This window comes from Gossypium hirsutum, chromosome A09 (assembly GCF_007990345.1).
Source record: "Gossypium hirsutum isolate 1008001.06 chromosome A09, Gossypium_hirsutum_v2.1, whole genome shotgun sequence".
Lineage (NCBI taxonomy): Eukaryota > Viridiplantae > Streptophyta > Magnoliopsida > Malvales > Malvaceae > Gossypium > Gossypium hirsutum.
The window spans coordinates 47,413,546-47,426,295 of NC_053432.1; the positions used below are offsets into that span (position 1 = coordinate 47,413,546).

At 34.3% G+C, this 12,750-nt stretch overlaps 1 non-coding gene across 1 annotated transcript; it reads right to left on the bottom strand.

Annotated features, from left to right (window-relative positions):
• Positions 1 to 11,516: 11,516 nt before the first annotated feature.
• LOC121207448 (small nucleolar RNA R71) lies at positions 11,517 to 11,623 on the bottom strand. Its single transcript, XR_005902539.1, has one exon. It is a non-coding gene; the product is annotated as a small nucleolar RNA R71 (small nucleolar RNA).
• Positions 11,624 to 12,750: the final 1,127 nt, after the last annotated feature.

Genomic DNA, 12,750 nt, shown 5'->3' on the forward strand with positions numbered 1-12,750 from the left:
ATGAGCTATAGGAGGTGTGGATGACTTTTATGCATGTGAGTGTGTGTATGCCATTTAGTTGGTGACATTCGGCATTTCTTAATTAACATTAGAGATGAGTGAATGAAATCGGCATGTGTATTTGTGAAAATGCCGAATGTGAACTTGGATAATATTGAGTAATGTATGTGCTTTAAAATGATGGAATGGAGTGGATGCATTAAATGTGTTATGAACAATTATAAGTTAAATTAAGGTTTGCTAAATTACCATTGTCATTGCCGAATATACAAACATACATATGCATGTGTAATTGAAGTATGAATGTTTAACAAGATGGTTAAACTAATTGATTTATTGATTAAGCACAAGGAGAATCAAGCAAAGGCAAAGAAAAGATCATCGAGTAGCCGAGTTCGAACCGTCTTACCCAACATAAAGTAAGTCATCAAGCATATATTTTGTATTGATCTAAATAGACATAATGTCTATGTAATTATGCCGAATGGAATGATAAATTTATATACATGTATGCATGTGGTGATGAAAGTGTTGAATGAAAAGAAAAGAGGTGAGAGGTATTGAGTTGTTGATCTCGGCACTAAGTGTGCGGGTATAAACATTTATGATCATGAGATTGGCACTAAGTGTGCGGGTTTAAATTGTTCAGCACTAAGTGTGCGAGTTTGATTATATAGCACTAAGTGTGCGAGTTGATTATATAGCACTGAGTGTGCGGACTTAATATATATATTTTTGAATCACTATGGGCACTAAGTGTGCGACATTATTGAGTTGATCACGGACGGCGGATCGGGTAAGTACCTTGAGTTCGTGACTACTAGGCGCTATGTTTATATTTGAAGTTGAGCTTGGTAAGTTTGAACCTATGTGACGATTATAATTGAAGTCACGTACATAAGATTTATCGTGGAATAGGTGAAAGGTCGTTTAGTTGTATGATGGTAACAAAAATAAAATGATGTATGAAAATGCCTCAAATATCCTATTGATTAGTATATGGAATGTGAATGCATGACTTGGTATGAGATTGAACAGATAGGCCTGAGGAACTATGGTATGGTTCGGTGTGGATGGAGTAACTAGCCTCGTTCCATTTTGTTTCCTCTTGTGATAATGTTATTAATGTATGGTAGTGCGTTGCTTATGACTTACTGAGTTATATACTCACTCAGTGTTTGCTTGTCGCCTACTTTAGGTTTCTTGGACTCGTCATTTTGCGTGCTTGGGACCGTCATCGAAGCCATCACACCGGCTAGCAAGTTTTGGTACTTTATTCTTAGTCGGCTTAGGAGAACATTTCGGCATGTATAGGCTATTATGTTGTGTTGAACTTTGGTATGTAAACTTTTAGCCATGCGAAAATGGCATAAATGTCGGTTGGGTTTGGTTTTATAACGCTAGGTCGTAAGCCTTGGTAATTCGACTTTTCTTTTTATGCCATATGTCATGGTTGATTATTTTGGTGTTAAAATTCATGATATGGCAATAGTGTAGTAGGGGGATGTTTGACAATGATTAGCCTTTGGCATGGCTAGTCATGATCATAATTTGTGATATGTATGATGAATTACTAGTTAGATCAAGGAGAAATCACGAAATGGGCATAGTTGCTTTCGTAACAGATGCTGGCAGCAGCAGTGACGTGAGATTGAAAAATCACTAAAAATAGTAGGAGTGCAATTAATTGATGAATAAATTATGTAATCGAAGCTCGATGAGTCTATTTTCATATAGAAGTAACGAAACGATCATATGGACAGTATGTTAAGAGATATTCAGGTTCTCGTGAGACAGGGCCAGAACGGTTTCTGGATTCCCTGTTCCGACTTTGGAAATTCATTATAAATTAACCAGAGATAATTAGGAGTCATTCCATATATGTACAGATTTCTCTCTGAGTCTAGTTTCTATAGAAACAAACGACATCAGTATTGAAGCTCTGTGCAGGGAGATATCCAATCCGTAATACACAAGGGTCAGTGTAGTCGATCCCTGTAAAATGGGAGAATTTGACTAATAAAATGTACTAATTGGCCCGACCAAAAATTCTACAAAAATTCTACCATATAGGTATATGAGTCTAGTTCCAGGGAAAATTTACGGAACTAGATTTCGAGTTTCAGAACTCAAGATATGATTTTTAAAGCGACTAGTACGCAGATTGACAACTTGTCTGGGAAATGTCAAATAAGTGGTTTGAAGTCTGTTAACACCTCGTGTTCGACTCCGGCGACGGTCTCGGGTTCGGGGTGTTACAAGTACCGGGGGCTACTCTAATTTCAATAGCTCCGTATCGGATGGCACCTACTAAATTAAAAGAGTTGAAAGCACAGTTGCAAGAGTTAACAGATAGAGGTTTTGCACGACCGAGTTTCTCTCCCTGGGGTGCACCAGTACTATTTGTGAAAAAGAAAGATGGAACTATGAGAATGTGTATTGATTATCGCCAGCTAAATAAGGTGACTATAAAGAATAAATATCCGCTACCACGGATTGACGACCTGTTCGATCAGTTGAAAGGGGCTTCAGTGTTTTCGAAGATAGATTTGAAACTGGGTTATTATCAGTTGTGAGTCAGAGACTCTGATGTGCCAAAAACTACTTTTCGAACGAGGTACGGACATTATGAGTTTCTAGTTATGTTGTTCAGACTTACTACTGCACCTGTTGTTTTTATGGATTTGATGCATCGGATCTTCAGGTAGTATTTAGATCGATTTGTGGTTGTGTTCATTGATGATATATTGATCTACTCCTGTGATAAAATCAAACATATCAAGCATTTGAGACTTATGTTACAGACTTTGAGAGAAAAATAGTTGTATGTGAACTTTAGTAAATGTGAGTTTTGGTTACGCGAAGTTAGCTTTCTGGGACATGCTGTTTCAGCATCAACTATTCGGGTTGATCCGAGCAAAATTTTAGCAATACTTAACTGGACACCTCCGAGAAACGTTTCTGAAGTCAGAAGTTTTCTAGGACTTATTGGTTACTATAGACGGTTTGTGAAAGGTTTCTCTATGATTGCAACCCCAATGAAGAAGCTGCTGCAGAAAGATGTTAAGTTTGAGTGGTCAGAAAAGTGCCAGAAAAGTTTTGATCAGTTGAAAGCCCTTTTAACCGAAGCTCTGGTGTTAGTTCAGCCAGAATCAAGTAAAGAATTTGTTATCTATAGTGATGCATCTTTAAATGGTTTGGGTTGTGTTTTGATGCAGTAAGGGAAAGTCATAGCTTATGCCTCGAGACAGTTAAAACTGCATGAAAAAAATTATTCGATGCACGATCTAGAATTGCCAGCTATTGTGTTTGCATTGAAGATATGGCCCCATTATCTATTCGGGGAGAAATGTCATGTTTATTCTGATCACAAAAGCCTGAAATATTTGATTAGTCAAAAAGATCTGAATTTGAGACAACGCCGATGGTTAGAATTGTTAAAAGACTATGAACTTGTGATTGACTATCACCCAGGAAAGGCTAATGTTGTTGCTGATGCTCTAAGTCAAAAATCCCTGTTTGCTTTGAGTGGAATGAATGCACATATGTTTATATCAGATGATGGTGCGAAAATAGCCGAGTTAAAAGCAAGACCGTCATTTATTCAGCAGATTTGCGAATCTCAGAAGGTTAATAATGATTTGATAGAAAAACGAGCTCAATATGATTCGAACATTGATTTAGAATTTCAAGTGGATGCTGATTCAAAATTTCAAGTGGATACTGAGGGATATTTGCAATTCAGAAACTGAATATGCATTCCAAGAAATATAGAGTTGATTCAGATGATTTTGAATAAAGCTCATAATAGTCGGCTATCTGTGCACCCAGGTAGTATGAAGATGTAGAATGATCTAAAACAACACTATTGGTGGCAAGGTATGAAATGAGACATTTTTGAATTTGTGTCGAAATGTTTAGTCTGTCAGCAAGTAAAAGCTGAACATCAGGTACCTTCTGGATTGCTTCAGCCAATCATGATACCAGAATGGAAATGGGACAGAGTCACGATGGATTTTGTATCCGGTTTACCAATGGCATCAAGCAAGAAAGATGCAATCTGGGTTATTGTGGATAGATTGACTAACTCAGCTCACTTTGTTCCGGTTCATACAGATTATTCACTCGATAAACTTGCTGAATTGTATGTTTCTCAGATTGTGAGACTACACAGAGTACCTATTTCTATTGTGTCAGATAGAGATCCGAGATTTACATGACGATTTTGGAAGAAACTGCAAAATACATTAGGTACTAAACTGCATTTTAGTACTGCTTTTCATCCCCAGACAGAATCTCAGTCTGAGTGAATCATTTAGATACTTGAGGATATGTTGAGATGTTGCATTCTCGACTTCGAAGGTATGTGGGAATGATATTTACCTTTGGTTGAATTTGCGTACAATAATAGTTTTCAATCGAGTATCAAAATGGCACCTTACGAGGCTTTGTACAGTCGTAAATGTCGTACACCATTGTACTGGACTAAACTCAGTGAAAATAAAATACTCGGGGTCGATTTGATCAGAGAAACTGAACGGAAAGTGAAAGTGATCCGTGAAAGTTTGAAAGCAGCATCAAATTGTCAGAAATCATATGCTGATTTGAAATGGAAAGATATAGAGTTTCAGATTGGAGATAAAGTTTTCTTGAAAGTCTCACCGTGGAAGAAAATACTTAGATTTTGTCGAAAAGGCAAATTGAGTCCGAGATTTATTGGGCCGTATGAGATTATTGAACGAATTGGACTGGCTGCTTATAGACTGTTGTTGCCATCTGAACTAGAAAAGATCCACAATGTATTCCATGTTTTGATGCTTCGACGATATAGATAATACCCCTCGCATGTGATTAGTCCATCAAAGATTGAGATTCAGTCAGATTTGACTTACGAGGAAGAACTGATTCGTATTCTGGCTCATGAGATTAATGAGCTACAAAATAAAAAAAAATCCACTGGTTAAAGTACTGTGGCATAAACACGGAGTTGAGGAAGCAACGTGGGAGCCAGAGTATATAATGAAAGAGCGTTATCCAAACCTATTCACCAGTAAGATTTTCGGAGACAAAAATCCCTAAGGGGGGAGAGTTGTAATAGTTCAATTTAGACCCTAATCAGAACGGTGGTTTCGGGACCATGAATTCGAGTCAGAAAAATATTTAAAAATTATTTATTGTGTTTATTATGTGTGAATTTATGTGTGTGAAAATCTTATTTGAAATTTTTAATGTTTGGATGTTCAATTTAATAAAAGGGTTTAATCGCATAAGTTGAAAAATAGATAGTTTATTTTATAAGACCCAATTTGTTAATGGCTTTGTAAATTGAAGAATTTAAGTTGCAAATAAACCTTTAAATTATTTGGTTGCCGAATGTGTCCATATTAAGTATGTTTTATTATTAGTTTTAAAAGGTTGAATATGTAAAATAATAAATAATATACATGTTATCATAAAACATAAAATATACATAATTGTTCATTTTATTTTCTTGGAGACCGAAACATTAAAAAGAAAAAGAAAGAAAGAAAGCTTAGGTACTCAGCAACATTGAAGCTTGATTAAGGTATGGACTTTGCTCAATTTTTGATAATTTTTACGTTTTTGAGATCGTTGCTTCAAATACTATCTGACCCATACTTGAATTTTTTATTTTGATGAATATTTTGAGTTATGCCATTGATGAGTACTTGTGTTTTGTGATGTTTGATGATGAAATTTTAAAGATAAGTTTTAGATTAACATGTTTTGTATTGGAGTTTTTGAAGATTTTGAGTAATTAGGACTAAATTAAAAAATAATAAATTGAGGGACTAAAATGCAAAATAAAGGAAATGTATGTATTTGTATGTGTTAGATGAACATTCAGCCTAAGCATGTTGAATAAAGATTTTGTGTATTTTGTGTTTTATGCAATTAGGACTAAATTGTGAAAGTATGAAATATCATGGGTTAAATAGTAATTTGCCTATTTATGTGTTGTTGGATTAAATTGAATGAAATTGTGTTTAAATGAGGTTAATTTGAAATTATATAGATCAAGAACAAAAGAAATCGGACTTGGATCGGGGAAAACCAAAAATAGTCGAATAGCCAATTTATAACGTTTGTCGATATCCGAGGTAAGTCTTTAAGCAATTAAACATCATTTATATTGAATGTAATTTGGTTTAATATGTTGTTTTGAAATCTATAGGTTTATAAAAGAGCTAGCCGAATGTGTTTAAGCATAGAAATATTGTATTTGAGTTTAATTCGATTGAGTTATATCATTTGAAAGTACGTATAATCTATATGGAATACCTGGAGTTTTTGTTATATGAATTGTGTATGAGACAGCATTATAATAGTGATATTCGAGCTTTGAGCCTAGCAAGCCTTGTGCTGGTGAATTTGATTGGGCTTTATGCCTAGCAAGCTCATTGCCGGTGAATAAAAAAATCAGACCTTGAGTCTAGCAAGCCTTGTGCCGGTGTGATATTCAGGCTTATGCCTAGCAGGTTTTATACCGGTGATTTATTTTCAAGCCTATGCCTATAAGATTTCAAGTTGATGTGGGTATTGAGCAAGTAAAATTGAGCTAAATGACCTTGTATATTTGGCCATAAAGGTATGCACAAATGTGATATTATATTTGAATTTGTATATTTGGCCATATAAGTAAGTACATATGTGATGTTAAATTTGATCTTGCATATTCGACCATATAGGTAAGCACATATGTAATATTCTATTTGATCTTGTATATTTGGCCAAATGAGTGATGTTGGTATACGAAGTTTAATTTTGTTTTGTGAGTTTGTGTAAATGTGTGGAAATATATTTGGATATATAATGATATTTGGATTGGTTTAATTAAGTTGATAATATTATTGAAATCTTTATTTGCTTATGACTTACTAAGCTAAGTTAGCTTACTCTGTGTGTTATGTTTATTCTATTTTATAGATTTTGGATTCAAGTTACAAGCTCGGGGATCGTCAGCAAAGTCTTTCACACTATCGACTGTCTTCGGTATTTTAAATAGCAAACTTTTGAACCTATGGCATGTATAAGCTAGATTATGTTTTGAAATATTGTATTTTGGTCTGTGTTTAATGAGAGCCATGCAAAAATGGCTAAGTTGATTATTGAATTTATGTTATTTCGGGTATAATTTTTAAGTGTGCTATGCATGAATGATGATAGAGTGAATTGAATATGACCTTGGTGATTTGGTTATGTGATTAGTTTAGATGATAAAAATATAAGTGTTAATGGTGATGAAGTTCGGTCAAGATATTTATATATATATAAATGGTATAAATGATAAGAAGTGAACTTGTGGTTTGACTTATGTGTGATATTTATGGTTGATGTATGTGGTTATAATGTTATATATATTATGAACGAATGGCATATGTGATTTGTATTATATCTTTTGGAAATTGATTGTAAATGGGTGGTGAAATTGATTATGGTTGATAAGTTTGATATAAGCATTTTATGTGAATTGACATTTGATGATATATATATTTTAGTTCGAAGATGATAAAGGTTATTTATGACATGTTATATCTTATAAAGGTTTTGTAATTTGGCTTAACTGTTGAGTAAGAAGTTAATTATATTTATATGTACATGTGTATGTATGTGTAATTGAATGATGTTGGTCAATATGATTTGGTTAGTAATGGAAGTTTATTTGTGTATATGATGTTCATGTGGTTGGTAAAATAGGTGTAAATGGTGAAGTTTAATATTGAATACGTATTAGATATCTTTTGTTATTAAATTTGATTTGTGTTATAAATAAGAACGTTCAGAAATGTACTTAGGTTCTGTAATGCCTCGTGACCCTAATCTGGCAACGGATACGGGTTAGGGGTGTTACATGACCCATGCATGAGATGGTTGTTCTTTGATGATTTATTGAGGGTTATGAAAGTTAGATGTTAGATAAACATCTTTTGCTAGGTGATTTTTCATGAAAACGCCAAAATGGAACCCAAATGAAAAAGGTATAAAATGTAGGGTAGAAATGTGAAATAGAGGAAAATTTAGGCTAGTATGAGTTTATAATACATTTGGCTAGACTTGGGTAGCCAAGGAATTACATGCATTTCATTATACGAGACTTAGGACTAAATTGTAAATATTGTGAAAAGTTAGGGGCAAATGGTCATTTTGCCCCGCGGTGACGTTCAGGCCTAAAACGAATTAGGTGATGTATTAATAATCTAATTTTATTGATATAGACCCTGAGAAAACAATTCTGGAGGTCAATCGTGGAAAATGAAAGGTTTCAGAACAACCGAAATACGAAACCGAAGCCATTCTTTATCTTTATTGCAATTTATTTTTGTTTTTTTGTTTTAATTACTAAATTTTCTTTTATTTACTTCTGCCAGGTTTTTATAGTTTATGACTAGAAGAAACCCGTCAGGACCTTTGCTTTTTGATAGTGAGATTGAGAGCAGAGCTACCCGAAATTGAAGAGAAATAAGGCGCAACCTAAAATACATAGAGGAAAGAGCGAGAGGGCGATATTCACACTAATACCGAGGAGATGGCTGAAAATTAGAATAATCCACTACCTTCTGTGGCTGCTGCAAATCCAGTAAATCAGGATCCTAGTCCTTGTACTATATATGATTATGCTGAACCTACTTTAACAGGAACTGAATCGATTATAGTTAGACCTGATATTGCTGCAAATAATTTTGAACTGAAACCGAACACTATTCAAATGATACAACAGTTTGTTCAGTTTGATGATTTGCAGGACTAGGATCCAAACACTCATTTAGCAAATTTTCTAGAATTCTGCGACACATTTAAGATCAATGGCGTCTCTGACGATGCCATTCGCCTTTAGTTGTTTCCCTTTTCATTAAGGAATAAGGCTAAATAATGGTTGAACTCGTTACCGCGAGGATCAATCACCACTTGGGAACAAATGACTGAAAAATTTTTACTTAAATATTTTTCGCTGGCTAAAACGGCTAAACTAAGGAATGATATTGTAGCTGCCCGATTTAGGGCCAAAACAGAACAGTGGTTTCGAAACCACGAATCCGAGGTTGAAAAAATTATTTTGATTTATATTATGATTGCATAATTGTGTGAAAATTTCGTTGCGAAATTTTATCGATTGGGTGTTTAATTTGACGTTTAGGACTAAATTGAAATAGGTGAAAAATGTGTGTTCTAGTTCATAAAGTACTTGATTGAAATGGGGGTTTTAAGTAGAGGTCCTTAAATGGAAATTAAACCATTATACTTTATATGGACAAAAATTTGGACATGGATGGAATTTTTAGAAAGTTTAGTAGTAAGGGCATTTTGGTCATTTGTATATTAAATGAAATAAAATGGGAAAAATAACACAAAAATGTGTTCATCTTCATTTAAGCTTGGCCGAAACTTACATGTTCTCCATAGCTAGGGTTTTTCCAAGCTTTCAAGCTCAATAGTAAGTGCATTCAAGCCCCGTTTTTAATGTTCTTTACATTTTTGAAATCCTCGTAGCTCGGTCTACCTATTTCTACCATTATTTCGAGTTAGGGTTTATGTTTAAAAATTTACCCATGAATGATATGCATGTATTTTGATGTTTGATGGTAGAATATGAATGTTTGAAGTTAGGAGAATGATCTTTTCTAAGCAATTTTTAGCAAAAACGAGCAAAACGGCATAATCGGTAAAAATACCTATTGTTCATAACTATGTGTTAAAGTGAGAATTTGATGTTGTCATAGAAGACAAAAATGTTCAGCATGTCATAAAACATAAGAATAAGGTCAGAAATTAAATTTCCGAGCTTAGGGACAAAATCGTAATTTTGTAAAAGGCAAAATTATAATTTTTTCATAATGTGATTTTTGGATTGAAATAAATAGTATGAGTGTTAAATGAGCTAAATGTGTTGTTATAGATCAAGAAAGGCGTGGAATCGACCTCGAACGGGGGAAAGAAAAGATTTTGGACTAAATTGCAAAATTCTCATATTTTGCACCAAGGTAAGTTTGTATGTAAATAATACATTAACTTTATTTACATTCTTATATTTCAGCCTATTATATATATTTTAGCTGATTTTGAAGAATAAATCGACTATTGAAAGAATGGAAATAAGTAATTGAGAGAGAAATCCTGGTTGAACATTCAGAAAGATTGAATAATATAGATGGAATGTAGCTAGGTCACATGTATGGTGCTGAGTGCACATCATGTGTACAAGAGAGCTACGAGATACTATGTAGTAGCTAGGTCACATGTGTGATACGGGATGTATCCCATGTAGACAAGAGAGCTACGGGAGAGATAAATGTAGCTAGGCCGCATGTTTGATCCCAAGTGAAGGACACCATGTAGACAAGAGAGCTACGAGATAAATTGGCTAGGTCACATGGGTGGTACTAAGTGTTCACCATGTGTACAAGAGAGCCGAATTATATGAAATATGATGGGTGGAGCTGTGTGCTGAAACCACCAAGTATTGAGAATTGATCCGAAGTGTTCAACGGGATGATTTTACGGTGGCATTGTAATCATGGACCTATACTTGTGATGTATGAAATGTGGTGAAAATGAATTGTCATATGTATGCTAAATGAGGTGAATACAAAGAAAGTGTGAAAGAGTGAATTTACAATAATACTGTTTTGGACAGTCTCAGTGACGAGAATTTGAAAAATCACCAAAAATAGTAGGAATTTAATTAGAGGCTGAATGAGATATTAAATTAAAGCTTAATGAGTTTATTCTCATGTAAGAGAAACAGAGCAAGTAAATGAACTCTATATTTTGATATATTTATATTTGTGTGTGACATTTTCAGAATGACTATGTGATCCCCAGTTCTGACTTTGATAAATCATTAAAAATTGTAAAAAAAATTAAGAAATATAGTTTATATGATTAGATTCCTTATTGAGTATAGTTTTAAATGAAATAAACTTCATGGATATTTGACTTTTTTACTGGGAGAAAATCAATTTGTAGTAAACAGAGGTCAGATCCGTCGAGCTGTATAACAGGGGAAATTTTAACTAATAAACTGTACTAATTGACTGGACAAAAAATTCTAGAAAAATTTTAGTAAGAATTAATATGAGTCTAGTTTCAGGAAAATTTTACGGATTTGAATTTTGAGTTTTGTAACTCGAGTTATCATTTATTTAGTAAACATGACGCAGGAGAGACAGCTTGATCAAAGTGGAGTAAATAGTGAAATTAAAAGTAGATACACTTGAGTTATTGTGTTAACATATTATATTCTTTAATTATTATTTATATACTTGCTTACTAAGCTATAAGCTTACTTTCTTTTCTCTCTTTTGTCTTATACTGTCGTCCATCTTGCACGGGAGTTAAGGATCGTTGAAACAAAGCCATTGGAGTTGGCTAATATTGTTCAAGACATATGTTTTAATGATACATTATCTAATTGGATGACATATTTCTATATCGGTTTTGTTTAATGTTATGTTCTTGTAATACCCCGTACCCTGTTTCGGTGTTGAACACGAGTAAGGGGCATTACAGATATCTTTTCTTTTGTGCAGATTGATTTAGAAACTCTTTATGATGCATGGAAGAGATACAAGGATCCATTAAGAAGGTGCCCTCACCATGGGTTGCCTCTTTGGCTCCAATTTCAAACTTTCCACAATGGTTTGAATCCCTCAATTAGACAAATGATCGACACAGTTGCTAGTAGAACCATCAATAATAAGACACCTGAAAAAGCTTATGAGTTCATAGAAGAGATGTCACTGAATAATTATCAGTGGCAAGTCATGAGGACAAAGCTGACAAAAACAGTCGGCGTTTTTAACGTTGATTCGGTTACTATGCTTTCCAATCAGGTAGAACTTTTGAATAGAAAAATTGATGGCTTACTTGGTTCTACATAGGTTCATCTAGTAATGCAGTGCGATACAAGTGGAGGTGGAACAAGCAATTTAGAATATCCACCCTACAGCCTTAACATGGAGAACGAGCAAATGAATTATATGGGTAATAATCCTCGGCCTCAAAATAATCATTATAGTAACACTTATAATGCAGGTTGGAGGAACTACCCTCATTTCTCATGGGGAGGCCAAGGCAATCAGAGATCACCACCCCCTCCAGGCTTCCAACAACAACCTTACCGGGAAGAAAAAAACCGAACCTTGAGGAGATGATGACAAAGTTTATTTTAGTAGCTGAAACTCGTATTCAGAACAGTGAAACTGCACTTAAAAATTAGCAAGCATCAATTCAAGGGCTCGAGAATCAAATAGGATAGCTGGCTAAAATGATTTCAAAAAGACCACCAGGGAGTCTACCTAGTAACACCGAACCCAATCCAAAAGAGCATGTGAAAGCAGTTACATTAAAGAGTGGGAAGGTGTTAGCTGAATCTGAAAAGAAGCTGTCATCAGAAGCTGACAGAAAAGAAGATGATGAGGTAAAACTAGAAAACAATGAAAAACCAGTGTTGAGGGAATATAAACCACCAATCCTGTACTTAACAAAGTTGAAGAAAGACCTCATGGATGCATAATTCGGTAAATTTCTTGAACTGTTTAAACAATTACATATTAACTTACCCTTTGTTTAAGCTATCTCGCAGATGCCTACATACGCAAAATTTTTGAAGGAGCTTCTAACAAATAAAAGGAAGGTTGAAGAATTGTCTACAGTGGAACTCAAGGAGGAGTGCTCGACCATACTCCAAAATAAACTGCCAACCAAACTGAAAGATCCAAGAAGTTTTAC